The following is a 12,099-nucleotide window of genomic DNA, read 5'->3' on the forward strand; positions in this document are numbered from 1 at the left end:
CACACTAAAGCTTCATGTTAGCATTTCCAACCAACACAGAGAGATTCAGGGAACTTCATAGAGAAGTTCATCGAACTTCAGAGAGAAGTGCAGCGAGCTTCAGAGAGAAGTTCATTGGACATCAGAGAGAAGTTCAGCGAACTTCAAAGCGAAGATCCGTGAACTTCAAATAGAAGTTCAGCTAACTTCAAAGAGAAGTTCAGGAACTTTAGAGAGAAGTTTAACGGACTTTAGAGAGAATTTTAAAGAACTTTAGAGAGAAGTTCAGTGAGCTTCCGAGACTAATTCAGCGGGCTTCAGAGAGAAGTTCAGCGAACGTTAGAGAGAAGTTCTCGGAACTTCATAGAGAAGTTCAACGAGCTTCAAAGAGAAGTTCCACGAAATTCAAAGATAAGTTCCGTGAACTTCAAAGTGAAGTTCCACGAACTCTAAAGAGTAGTTCAGCGAACTTCCCACAGAAATTCAGTGAACTTCAAACAGAAGTTCAGCAACCTTCAATGAGATATTCAGTGAACTTCAAAGAGAAGTTCAGCGAACTTCAATGAGATATTCAGCAAACTTCAAATAGAAGTTCAGCGAACTTCAAACAGAAGTTCAGCGAACTTTAAAGATAGTTGCAGCGAACTTCAAAGAGAAGTTCAGCGAACTTCAGAAAAAAGTTCTGCGCAGTTCAGATAGAAGTTCAGCAAACTTCAAAAAGAAGTTCAGTTAACTTCAAAGAGAAGCTCAACGAACTTCAGAGAGAAGTTCAGCGAACTTCAATGGGATATTCAGTGAGCTTTAAAGAGAAGTTCAGCGACTTCAAAGAGACGTCCAACGAACTTCAACGAAAAGTTTAGCAATCTTCAAATAGAAGTTGAGCAATCTTCAAAAAGAAGTTCCGTGATCTTCAAAGAGAAGTTCAGCAAACTTCATAGAGAAGTTCAGCGAACTTCATTAAGAAGTTCAGCGAACTTCAAATACAAGTTCAGCGAACTTCAGAGAGAAGTTTAACGAACTTTAGAGAGAAGTTTAACAAACTTTAGAGAGAAGTTCCGAGAACTTCAAAGAGAAGTTCCGGGAAATTCTAAGAGAAGATCCAAGAACTTCAAAGAGACGTTCAGCGAACTTCAAACAGAAGTTCAGCGAACTTCAAACAGAAATTCAGCGAACTTCAAACAGGAGTTCAGCAACCTTCAATGAGATATTCAGTGAATTTGAAAGAGAAGTTCAGTGAACTTCAATGAGATATTCAGTGAACTTCAGAGAGAAGTTCAGCGAACCTCAGAGAGGAGTACAGTGAAATTCAGAGAGAATTATATTGAAATTCAATTAGATATTCAGCGAACAACAAAGAGAAGTTGAGCAATCTTCAAAAAGAAGTTCCCTGATCTTCAAAAAGAAGTTCAACAAACTTCATAGAGAAGTTCAGCGAACTTAGAGAAGTTCAGCGAACTTCAATGATAAACTCCCGACCATAAGTTTAAGGACACCTCCAAAAAAAAACATGACAAATTTGTTATATTCATATCTCTGTCATGTTACGTCCAACTTTCGTTCTCTTTAGATCATTTGAAAGGTATTGAATGGAACTTTCCTTGTAGGCAATGTGTTCAATATAATTTTCAAATTTTGTGTGCTAAAAGTTCACCCAAAGTTACAATATTTTTCAAAATTTACTTTGAAGAATCGTGACTGATTTTCTCAGCATTGGGTTGGCCAAATTTTGAAATAAAAGTAGTAGTAGAACACCTATGCTATACCATTCATACCATTCAAATAACCTTTGGAGATCGAAAATTGAACGTAAAATGATAGATCATTGAACAAAACATATTTGCATGGTTTTTTGGGGGTGTCCTTAAACTTATGATCGGTAGTGTAAGTTCAGCGAACTTCAGAGAGAAGTTTAACGAACTTTAGAGAGAAGTTTATCGAACTTTAGAGAGAAGTTCCGAGAACTTCAAAGAGAAGTTCCGGGAAATTCTAAGATCAGTTCCGAGAACTTCAGAGAGACGTTCAGCGAACTTCAAATAGAAGTTCAGCGAACTTCAAACAGAAATTCAGCGAACTTCAAACAGGAGTTCAGCAACCTTCAATGAGGTATTCAGCGAACTTGAAAGAGAAGTTTAGTGAACTTCAATGAGATATTCAGCGAACTTCAGAGAGAAGTACAGCGAAATGCAGAGAGAATTATAGCGAAATTCAATGAGATATTCAGCGAACAACAAAGAGAATTTGAGCTCACTTGAAAGAGAAGTTCCTCAAACTTCAAAAAGAAGTTCAGCGAACTTCAGAGAGAAGTACAGCGAAATTTAGAGAGAATTATAACGAAATTCAATGAGATATTTAGCAAACAACAAAGATAAGTTGAGCTCACTTGATAGAGAAGTTCAGCGAACTTCAGAGAGAAATTCAGTGAACTTCAGAACGAAGTTCAGCAAAGTCACAGAGAAGTACAGCGAGCTACAGAGAGAAAGTCAACGAACTTCAAAGAGAAGTTCAGTGAAATTCAGAGAACTTCAGTAAAAATTTCAGGGAAATTAAGCGAACTGCAAAAGGAAGTTCAGAGAGAAGTTCAGGGAAATTTAGAGAGATGTTCAAGAAAATTTAGAGAGAAGTTCAGCGAACTTCAGCGACCGTCAGAGAGAAGTTCAGCGAAATTCAGATATCTTATAACTTCAAACAGGAGTTCAGCAACCTTCAATGAGGTATTCAGCGAACTTGAAAGAGAAGTTTAGTGAACTTCAATGAGATATTCAGCGAACTTCAGAGAGAAGTACAGCGAAATGCAGAGAGAATTATAGCGAAATTCAATGAGATATTCAGCGAACAACAAAGAGAATTTGAGCTCACTTGAAAGAGAAGTTCCTCAAACTTCAAAGAGAAGTTCAGCGAACTTCAGAGAGAAGTACAGCGAAATTTAGAGAGAATTATAACGAAATTCAATGAGATATTTAGCAAACAACAAAGAGAAGTTGAGCTCACTTGATAGAGAAGTTCAGCGAACTTCAGAGAGAAATTCAGTGAACTTCAGAACGAAGTTCAGCAAAGTCACAGAGAAGTACAGCGAGCTACAGAGAGAAAGTCAACGAACTTCAAAGAGAAGTTCAGTGAAATTCAGAGAACTTCAGTAAAAATTTCAGCGAAATTAAGCGAACTGCAAAAGGAAGTTCAGAGAGAAGTTCAGGGAAATTTAGAGAGATGTTCAAGAAAATTTAGAGAGAAGTTCAGCGAACTTCAGCAACCGTCAGAGAGAAGTTCAGCGAAATTCAGATAGAAGTTCAGGGAACTTCAGAGAGAAGTTCAAGTATGACAGAGAGACATTTTGGGATCTTCAGAGAGAAGTTCATTGAACCTCAAATAAAAGCTCAGAGACTTTCAGAGAAGTTCAGGGACCATCAAAGCTCAATAAAATTCAGAGGGATGTTCAGGGAGATTCAGAATTGTTTGGGGAGCTTAAGAGAAGTTCATGGACTTTCAAGCAGAAGTTCAGGGAGCTTCAGAGAGAAAATCAGGGAACAAATTTCAGAGAGATACTCAGGGAGCCGCAAAGACATATGAGAAGCTGTAGATAAGTTCAGGGAGAAGTTTGGGAAGCTTCAGAGAAAAGTTCGAGAAACAACTGAGTGATGCTAGGAAAGAATATCGGAGAGCTTCAAAGAGAAGTTAGAAGAGCTTCAGAGAGAAGGTCGAAGAGCTTCAGAGAGACATTCAAGGAGCTTCAGCGAGAAATTCGAGGAGCTTTAGATATATTCAGAGAACTTCAGTGTAAATTTCTGCGAAGTTCAGGGAAATTTAGAGAGTAGTTCAGGGAAATTTAGAGCGAAGTTCAGCGAAGTTCAGCGACCTTCAGAGAGAAGTTCAGCGAACTTCAGAGAGAAGTTCAGCGGAATTCAGAGAGAAGTTCAGGTATTATCAGAGAGTTGTTTAGGGATCTTCAGAAAGAAGTTCAGGGAACCTCAAATAAAAGCTCAGAGAGCTTAAAAAATGTTCAGGAACCTTCAGAAAAAGCTCAATAAAATTCAGAGGGATGTTTAGATAGCTTCAGAATTGTTTAAGGAGCTTAGGAGAAGTTCATGGACTTTCAAGCAGAAGTTCAGGGAGCTTCAGAGAGAAAATCAGGGAACAAATTTCAGAGAGACACTCAGGGAGCCTCAAAGACATATGAGAAGCTGTAGATAAGTTCAGGGAGAAGTTTGTGAAGCTTCAGAGAAAAGTTCGAGAAACTTCTGAGTGAAGCTAGGAGAGAAGTTCGGGGAGCTTCAGAGAGAAGTCCGGGGAGCTTCAGAGAGAAGTTCGAGGAGCTTTAGATAGAATCTCGGAGATCTTCAGAAAGAAGTTCAGGGATACTCAGAGAGAAGTTCAGAGATCTTCTGGGAAAGAAAAAAGAACTTCAAAGAGTTTTTGGAGTTTCAGGGAAATTCATGGAACTACAAAGGTAAGTTCAGTGAAGTTCAGGAAGTTTCAAAGAGGAGTTCAAGAGAGTTTAGAGGTAAGTTGAAGGAACTTTAAAGAGAAGTGCCATGAACTTCAGAGAGATAACTTAAAACAAATTCAAAGAGTTTCAGATAAAACTTCAGGGTAATTCAGAGAGAAGTGCAGATAACTTCATAGAGATGTTCTACGAGCTTCAATATTTATTTTATTGCATCATTATAGAGGTACAAAGGAGCCATGCTAGGAAATCCGTTCAATATCAGAGCTTAGATGCATCGCCAAGACTCAAAAAGTGCTGGAACTAAATCGTTCATGCCAGATGTGGTTAATTTTCGTGACAAATGTGGCTGATAATTAAGGTATAGGGAGAGAGATTTGAATTAAAGCGTGCTAATTTGAAGGTTATATAAGTATGTAGGACATATATCTGGAATATACTGATATCAAAATATCATGCAAGCGTTCAAATGCATACATTGGTTGGTATAGAAAGCTCTCAATTAATAATCACGGAAGTGTATCTAGAACACTACGGTGAGAGCCGACAAAATGCTCGCTACAGAAGCGTAAAAAGCCTATCAAAAGAAGAAGGATCACCTTGGAGTATTTGCGAACTTCCCCTGGTATATCTAAGGCCATACAACTAAAGTGCATATAAGTACATTAGACTGATGCAAAATTTGAATTTCACTTCTCAGTGTTGAAACGGTTTTAAATCGGGTCCTGATTAGCCTCTGAAAGTTTAAACTCATTTGATAAGAAACTGACTTGGCACAAACCATTTGAAGTTTATATGGAAATTATTATGGGAAAACAAAACTTTTTGTTCATTGTCTTCTAGCCTTTTCACATATTGTACTGTTAACAAATTCTATTGCTATTCTTATGGGAATTTTTATCAGCTACAACTGATAAACTGACTTGCAGAAAATCGTTTGTCAGCCAAACGTCAAATTAAATAGTTATTAATTGTTTAAGAGATTGATAATCTTATGGCAAGATTTAGCAACTGTATTGTGGGCAACACTGTATTCTGCAGTGTGACATAGTAGCCATGATTTTTGTCCTCTATTCTACGCGCCATAAACACCAATGTTGCCTGCTGAACAGTTGATTGAGCATAATCATAAGACACCAGTGACTTGAATCATTAATAATTTTTGTTCCTTAAATTTGATCGAAAAGTGATCTTCAACAAAGTTGTAGCTGGAAAAATTTTCAACAAGCTCAGCTATCATTTTCTAAAGTAGAGTGAACTGGTGAATTATGAGATCTATATGAACCGAAATTATGGTTTCTCCATAGTAATTCTCATATAAACTTCAAATGGTTTGTGCCAAGTCAGTTTCTCACTAAATGAGTTCAAATTTTGGGAGGCCAAATTTGGAACCGTTTAAGCACTGTGGAGCGAAAATTTCAAACTTTGCATCAGTCTAATAAATCCAACCTTACATTGGATGTGAAAGAAATTTGCTTTGTGTGTTATTAACAGGCATGGAAAATCATTTGCATTCATTTCGTGCATTCATTTACATTCATTTGCCCCTAACTTTTTTCATCAACAGAATTCCGCAAAATGTTGTATGGAGCTTTTGTAGATTTTGCTATTAGCTACAATTTTTGTAAACAACTCAAATCCGTATCTCTTATGCATGACATACCAGAGCAAACGGAATCCACTACTGTTTTTCAGTGAATGTATTTTACATTCACTGAAAAACAGTAACGAGTTCTGCCCGCTCTAATTCGTGATGCATAAGAGATACAGATTTGAATTACAGGTAAAAGTTGTAGCTAATAACAAAACTTACTAAAGCTCTATACATCATTTTGTGGAATGCTATTGATGAAAAAAGTTAAAGGCAAATGAATGTAAATGAATGCATTAAATGAATGTAAATGATTGTCCATGCCTGGTTATTAACGCACTAATTTGACACCCGTAAAAACAGATTCAATTTAATTCGACTTAGTATTTAATTCAATGTAATTTCTACTGCAGTAATGAACCGATTTAGTCAGCATCAGACTTTAACCTATCAATAAGTTATCATAATCGTAATTTCAAAAATGGGTGTTTATGGTATACTTTGGTGCAATAGGAACACTGAAAAAGCGCATGGGCTCCGCAGATCATTAGAAGAGATTTTAAAAAAGGGAGCTGGCAAAATCGGATCATTGCTGTATTGTAAAACACGAATATGATTAAACTGAACTTGCGATGCATTTCATTCATATGAAAATTTTTACATTATTAACCGACTTCTGATTTTCAAGAAGTCATGCCAACCCGAAGGGTGGTCCCGCCTCGATGGAGGTGGATAAGTTTGATATGTTTTAATTAAACTGCTGAGTCAGAAGTAGATTCAGACACACTGTGTATGATTGATAATTGGAAGAATAGGAATATGTATGAATGAAGATGAGGAAGTTAGTAAGCAAAAACATAGGCACGAGAGTACTAAGTGAACAAATGAGTTAACGTGCTTTTAGGGGAAATTTGTGCAGTAATTTTTCCCTAGAACTAATGGGTATGTTATATGTAAATCGTTGGTACATATTTACTCAGAGTAAACAAAACGAGTTATAAACTAAGTGCTTATTTATATGATTAAATCTAAAGCTGAAATGAAGATTGTGAAAATTCAGTGTAATCCAAATGTTCGATTATTATAAAGGTTTAGATAACTTCCAGGAACTGTGTTCATAAAATTTCTGAGTAATAGCAGTTTATGAGGTTTCTAGTAAAATCCGTAAAACAATTTCAGGAAAAATAATTCAAATATGATTGACAAACTCCAAGAAAAAACAAACTTCTTGATGTTTTCTGATTATTCCGGGAGTATTCTAAACTGGTTTTTTCAGTTCAGCTTCGAACCTGTTCGGATACGGTTGTGTATAAGTTTATTTCTGTTTTGTGCGTGCGTTCGCTGATTTTGCCAGATTAGCGCTGGCACTCTGCCTCCCGGACGGTTATACGTGTGTGATTGGTGGTTTTCTCGCTTTCCGAGAAGTTTTGGAATCGAAAAAGAAAACGTGATGCATCATGTTTGCAGGCATCAGAAGAAGTGTCGCTATCTGCGTTGTTTGTTTTTTTCTTCGCTTGTGCTCCCGGTACAGAAATTTGTGGCGTCGCGTGTGATAGTTTTTGATTTCAGTTTGTTTACGCGTTGTATGATTTTGTGAGCGGTCGCTTCGTGTTCGCGTCATGGAGCAATCGACTGCATTCGACCAGAGGATTGATTCCCGTAGGGCGGGTCTATGATAGGAGCTACTACACCAAGCGTTACATAGCTGCTTGCAAGGGATTCAGTTGGACTGATTTGGTGAGATTGTTCCATTTTTCTACTTTTGTCTATTTAAACTTAATTTCTATAGCAAACCCCACACGCATCAATATATTGACGCGAAGGGGAATTATTGACAATAATATTGATGATGTGAATTCAGAAATATTGTCAATCTCGATATATTGACGTCAATATAGAATGTATTGACAATACGATTATTGTCAATAAAAGTAATCGTGTAGGGTCCACTTATGAATGCGTATCGTTTGGAATCATTTGATTCGGATGAGACTCTTAACTTTTATTTGTTTACATTGTGTTTCAATTGGTATTCTTAACAACTTCACAAAATAAGGTTTCAATATTTAAATTGAGCAGATCGACTAGCCTGGTGGCTGCCGCTTTTGCTTACTGAGTCGGGGATCCACATTGTAAAGATTCCCTATTTTCAGCTTTTTTACAGGCTGGAGTTGTTGTTTGAACCATTTAGTTTATCAATTTAATATATCTGTATAAAAATTATTCACAAGCATTCTTGCAGGTCAATTCAAGAATAGTTTGATGATGATAAATCTTCCTAATATTCACATTACAGTTATGACCCGATCCTGTCAATCTCTCCGCGCATCAGACTGTTATTTTTCAATAATTCCACATAATTGTAATTTCATACCTTCCTCCTTCAAGATGAATGTTTAAGATACACATACTTTGCTAGCTGACAAAATGGGGTCATTGCTGTATAATTATTCTCTTTTTGCAGCCTTCATTCAGACTGGATCTATTGATTTAAATTATTTCAGTTTTCTTCCAGCTCTTTGATGACGGAACATCACTAGATTTATACTGTAATGATTCACTCTTACAGCTTTCACCCTGGTTTTGTCTGTTGATTTGATTTGTTTGAATTGGTTTTCAGCTCTTTGGTGTTGGCAGTCGCGGGCGATCAATTTTGCTCATGCTCATGCTCTAAGTTCATTTTCAGCATTTCGATGATGGAACGTCTTCAGATTTATATTATAATGGGGCTTATTACGGATGTCACATCACGGTGAAAAGTTGTCACTTGTCGTCACGGAGAAGTGATTCCCATTTGATTTGTACGGTAATCACGGCTCTTATTCTGAGTATCACTTTCTTATCACCGTGTAGTGACACCCGTAATAAGGCCCAATGATACACCATTTGGTTCTGGCTTCGGGCAAATCCAAGTATAATGCATGATAACACTGATTCATTTAAAACCATGGTCGCATCACTTATCAAGGTGAATCCTGATCCAACGAACCCAACTTACTAACAAAATCTCCTTTTCTGTGTCTTTTGTTGGGGTGCAGAGGTAAACACGGCCCACAAACAACAAAGGTCACTCTAATATTCCTTCCCTACTCCCACCTGATTGCAAGGACGTGGCCGGCGCCGTTATTGATCTACAACATATAGAGTCACTGAAACTTGTACAATGAGAATGGACGGTCACTCCCAGCCCCATTCAGTTGATTCATTGTACAATTTCACTGATTCTGATCAATCACGGAGTGCAGTCAATCTAAGCTAAGCTAGCTATTGGTTATCCTATTTGTATAGTGTTTATAGTACTACATCTCTTTCATTATTGACTTTACATCATTTAATATTATTGTAAATTACATTTTATTATACTTAATTCTTAATGTTAGCTATTATGAGCGGCTCCAGGAAAGCATAGTGTCAGCTTGAAAAGAAATCTGAATCGTTCATTATCTGTTTTGGAAAAATCTTGTGTTTATTGTATCTTGTTACATGGCATTATAACGCATTTTCAATATTACATTACATTTAAATAAGTATTAACCCGGTTACACACATTTCAGGTCATCCAGGTCTTAAATAAGATGGGATCCGTTCCTTTTATCAACAGTTGTGATATTGCATCATATGCTGAAAATATATGAATTATCGCGTATTTCTGTTGTTCATTACATACCAGGTGAGGGCTTAATCATGTTTTGCCATCTAGTGTTTTGGTTTTGAGATGCTCGATAACCTTAGAGGGATCGGTTTTGCTTAATGAGCAGAACATCATGGGTTTAATCCCAAGCTCTCCCACAACATAACACAACACAAACATATCAAGTATCATTCTAGCTAAAAATATTTATTTGCATAATATAACCTGGAAATTTCAGGGTTACATCTTCCTTATTGGGAGCTGAGGAGACATAGAGCAGCATCATATTGTATGTAAAATAATTATTATTTTCATTGCGGAATACCAGTTTTTTTTTTTTTTTTTTTAACCAGTATGTTTATTTGGAAGGCTCAATCGCGTTAGCTTTACGGAGCCGATAGTTCATTGTTCTTTGTTTGTAACAAAATTCACTTAATTCTATGTCTAGTAGGAGTTGGGCCGAATACTCGCGGCTTACTCGAGGTTAGAGAGGTACATTGTCGAAGGATAGGATCAGGGGAGGAGCTTGGGGGTAAGGTTTCGTTGTCTCATCAGAGCGTTGTCGCCAGTATGAATGGTTGTGCGGTTCTAGTTTCGTCTGGAGTTCGACCGGCTATGGTGGGTGACCAGTGGGTGACGATGAGACTCATCGAGACGGGGGGACAAGACAAACAAAAACTAATAAAGAGAGACAAAAGACAAAGGAATTAAATTCTTATACTAGACATTTGAAGAAATACATAAACCGACTGCATATAGCAGATATCGCGAGTTCCCAACACGTCTCTGATAGGAACATAGGGTTGTCTTCCTTGGGCCTCAAGGGTATTCAAAAGTCGCTCTCTGGCGGCGTAATTATCCGTACATTGCCAAACTGCATGATCGATGTCATCGTAACCGTTTCCACACCGACAGATGTTGCTGTCCACGAGGTTTATTCTATTGAGATGAGCATCTAGCGAGTAGTGGTTGGACATAAGTCTACTCATCACGCGAATGAAGTCACGACTTAAGTCCAAGCCTTTAAACCACGCTCTCGAAGAAACATTAGGAATAATTGAATGTAACCACCGTCCAAGATTTCCATTGTCCCAATCGGTTTGCCAACTCGAAAGGGTACTCTGACGCACTAAATGGTAAAATTCATCGTGTGAAATTTGCCTGTCATAAAATTCGCCTTCCTGCGCGCCCACCTTTGCGAGAGAGTCCGCCTTCTCATTGCCTGGGATTGAGCAATGTGAGGGGACCCATACAAAGGTAATCATATATGATCTTTCGACCAGTACACTCATCTGCTCCCTTACCTTTGAAAGGAAATAAGATGAGTGCCTACCTTGTTTCATCGACCGAATAGCCTCAATCGAACTGAGACTATCCGAGAAGATGAAGTAATGGTCTGTGGGCATATTGGAAATCATCCCCAATGCGAAGTTGATTGCTGCCAGCTCAGCAACAAAAACGGAACAAGGTTCCTGGAGTTTGCGGAAGGCGCTAGAGTTTTCATTGAAGACACCGAAGCCAGTGGATCCATTGAGACGTGACCCGTCTGTAAAATATCTTTTCACGCAATTGACGTGTTGGTACTTTTCAGTAAAAATACGCGGGATAATAATAGGTCGAAGTTGATCGGGAATCCCATGAGTTGCTTGTTTCATGGTCAGATCATATTCAATTGAGGAACTGCGATTGGTGAAGTGAACACGGTCTGGAGTATAACAAGGAAGACACATATCTGATGATATGTAGTGGTGGTAGATTCTCATAAATCGAGATTGTGTGTTCAGCCCAAGAATTTCTTCAAAATTTGCAATTATAAGTGTGTTTGTCACTCCGCATTTGATTAGTTTTCTGAGAGAGAGCTCCCAGAAACGGTTCTGGAGGGGTGTTACTCCTGCCAGAACCTCGAGACTCATGTTATGCGTTGAGTGCATACAGCCAAGAGCAATACGCAGACAACGATATTGAATTCGTTCCAATTTTATTAGGTGACATTTTCTTGCCGAGAGAAAGCAGAAAGAGCCGTACTCTAGAACAGAGAGAATAGTTGTTTTATAAAGCGTTATGAGATCTCCCGGATGAGAACCCCACCATGTGCCGCAAATTGAACGGAGAAAGTTGATCCTCTGCTGACATTTTTGCTTCAAATACGTAATATGGGCATTCCAAGTGCACTTTGAATCAAACCAGACCCCAAGGTACTTGAAAGACAATGATTGGGTAATGTTTCTGCCCAAAAGATTAAGCTGCATTTGGGCTGGGTACCGCTTTCGAGTAAACACTACCAGTTCAGTTTTCTGCGGCGAGAAATCGATCCCTAGATTCCTAGCCCAAGACGACAAGTTATCTAAGGAACTTTGCAATGGTCCTTGCAAGTCCACGGCATGTGGACCTCTTACGGAAACCACACCGTCATCTGCAAGTTGTCTAAGCGTGCATTGTTCTGCCAAACAGTTGTCGATA

General features: G+C 38.1%; 1 protein-coding gene across 1 annotated transcript in view; it reads right to left on the minus strand.

The window, feature by feature from the left end:
• e(y)2 (enhancer of yellow 2) overlaps positions 1–12,099 on the minus strand; it is a 278,423-nt gene that overhangs the window by 171,631 nt on the left and 94,693 nt on the right. The gene's annotated exons all lie outside the window — the stretch shown is intronic.

Source organism: Ochlerotatus camptorhynchus, unplaced genomic scaffold (genome assembly GCF_037179485.1).
Source record: "Ochlerotatus camptorhynchus isolate MF236.1 unplaced genomic scaffold, CSIRO-AGI_Acam_v1.1 ptg000107l, whole genome shotgun sequence".
Taxonomy (NCBI): Eukaryota; Metazoa; Arthropoda; class Insecta; order Diptera; family Culicidae; genus Ochlerotatus; species Ochlerotatus camptorhynchus.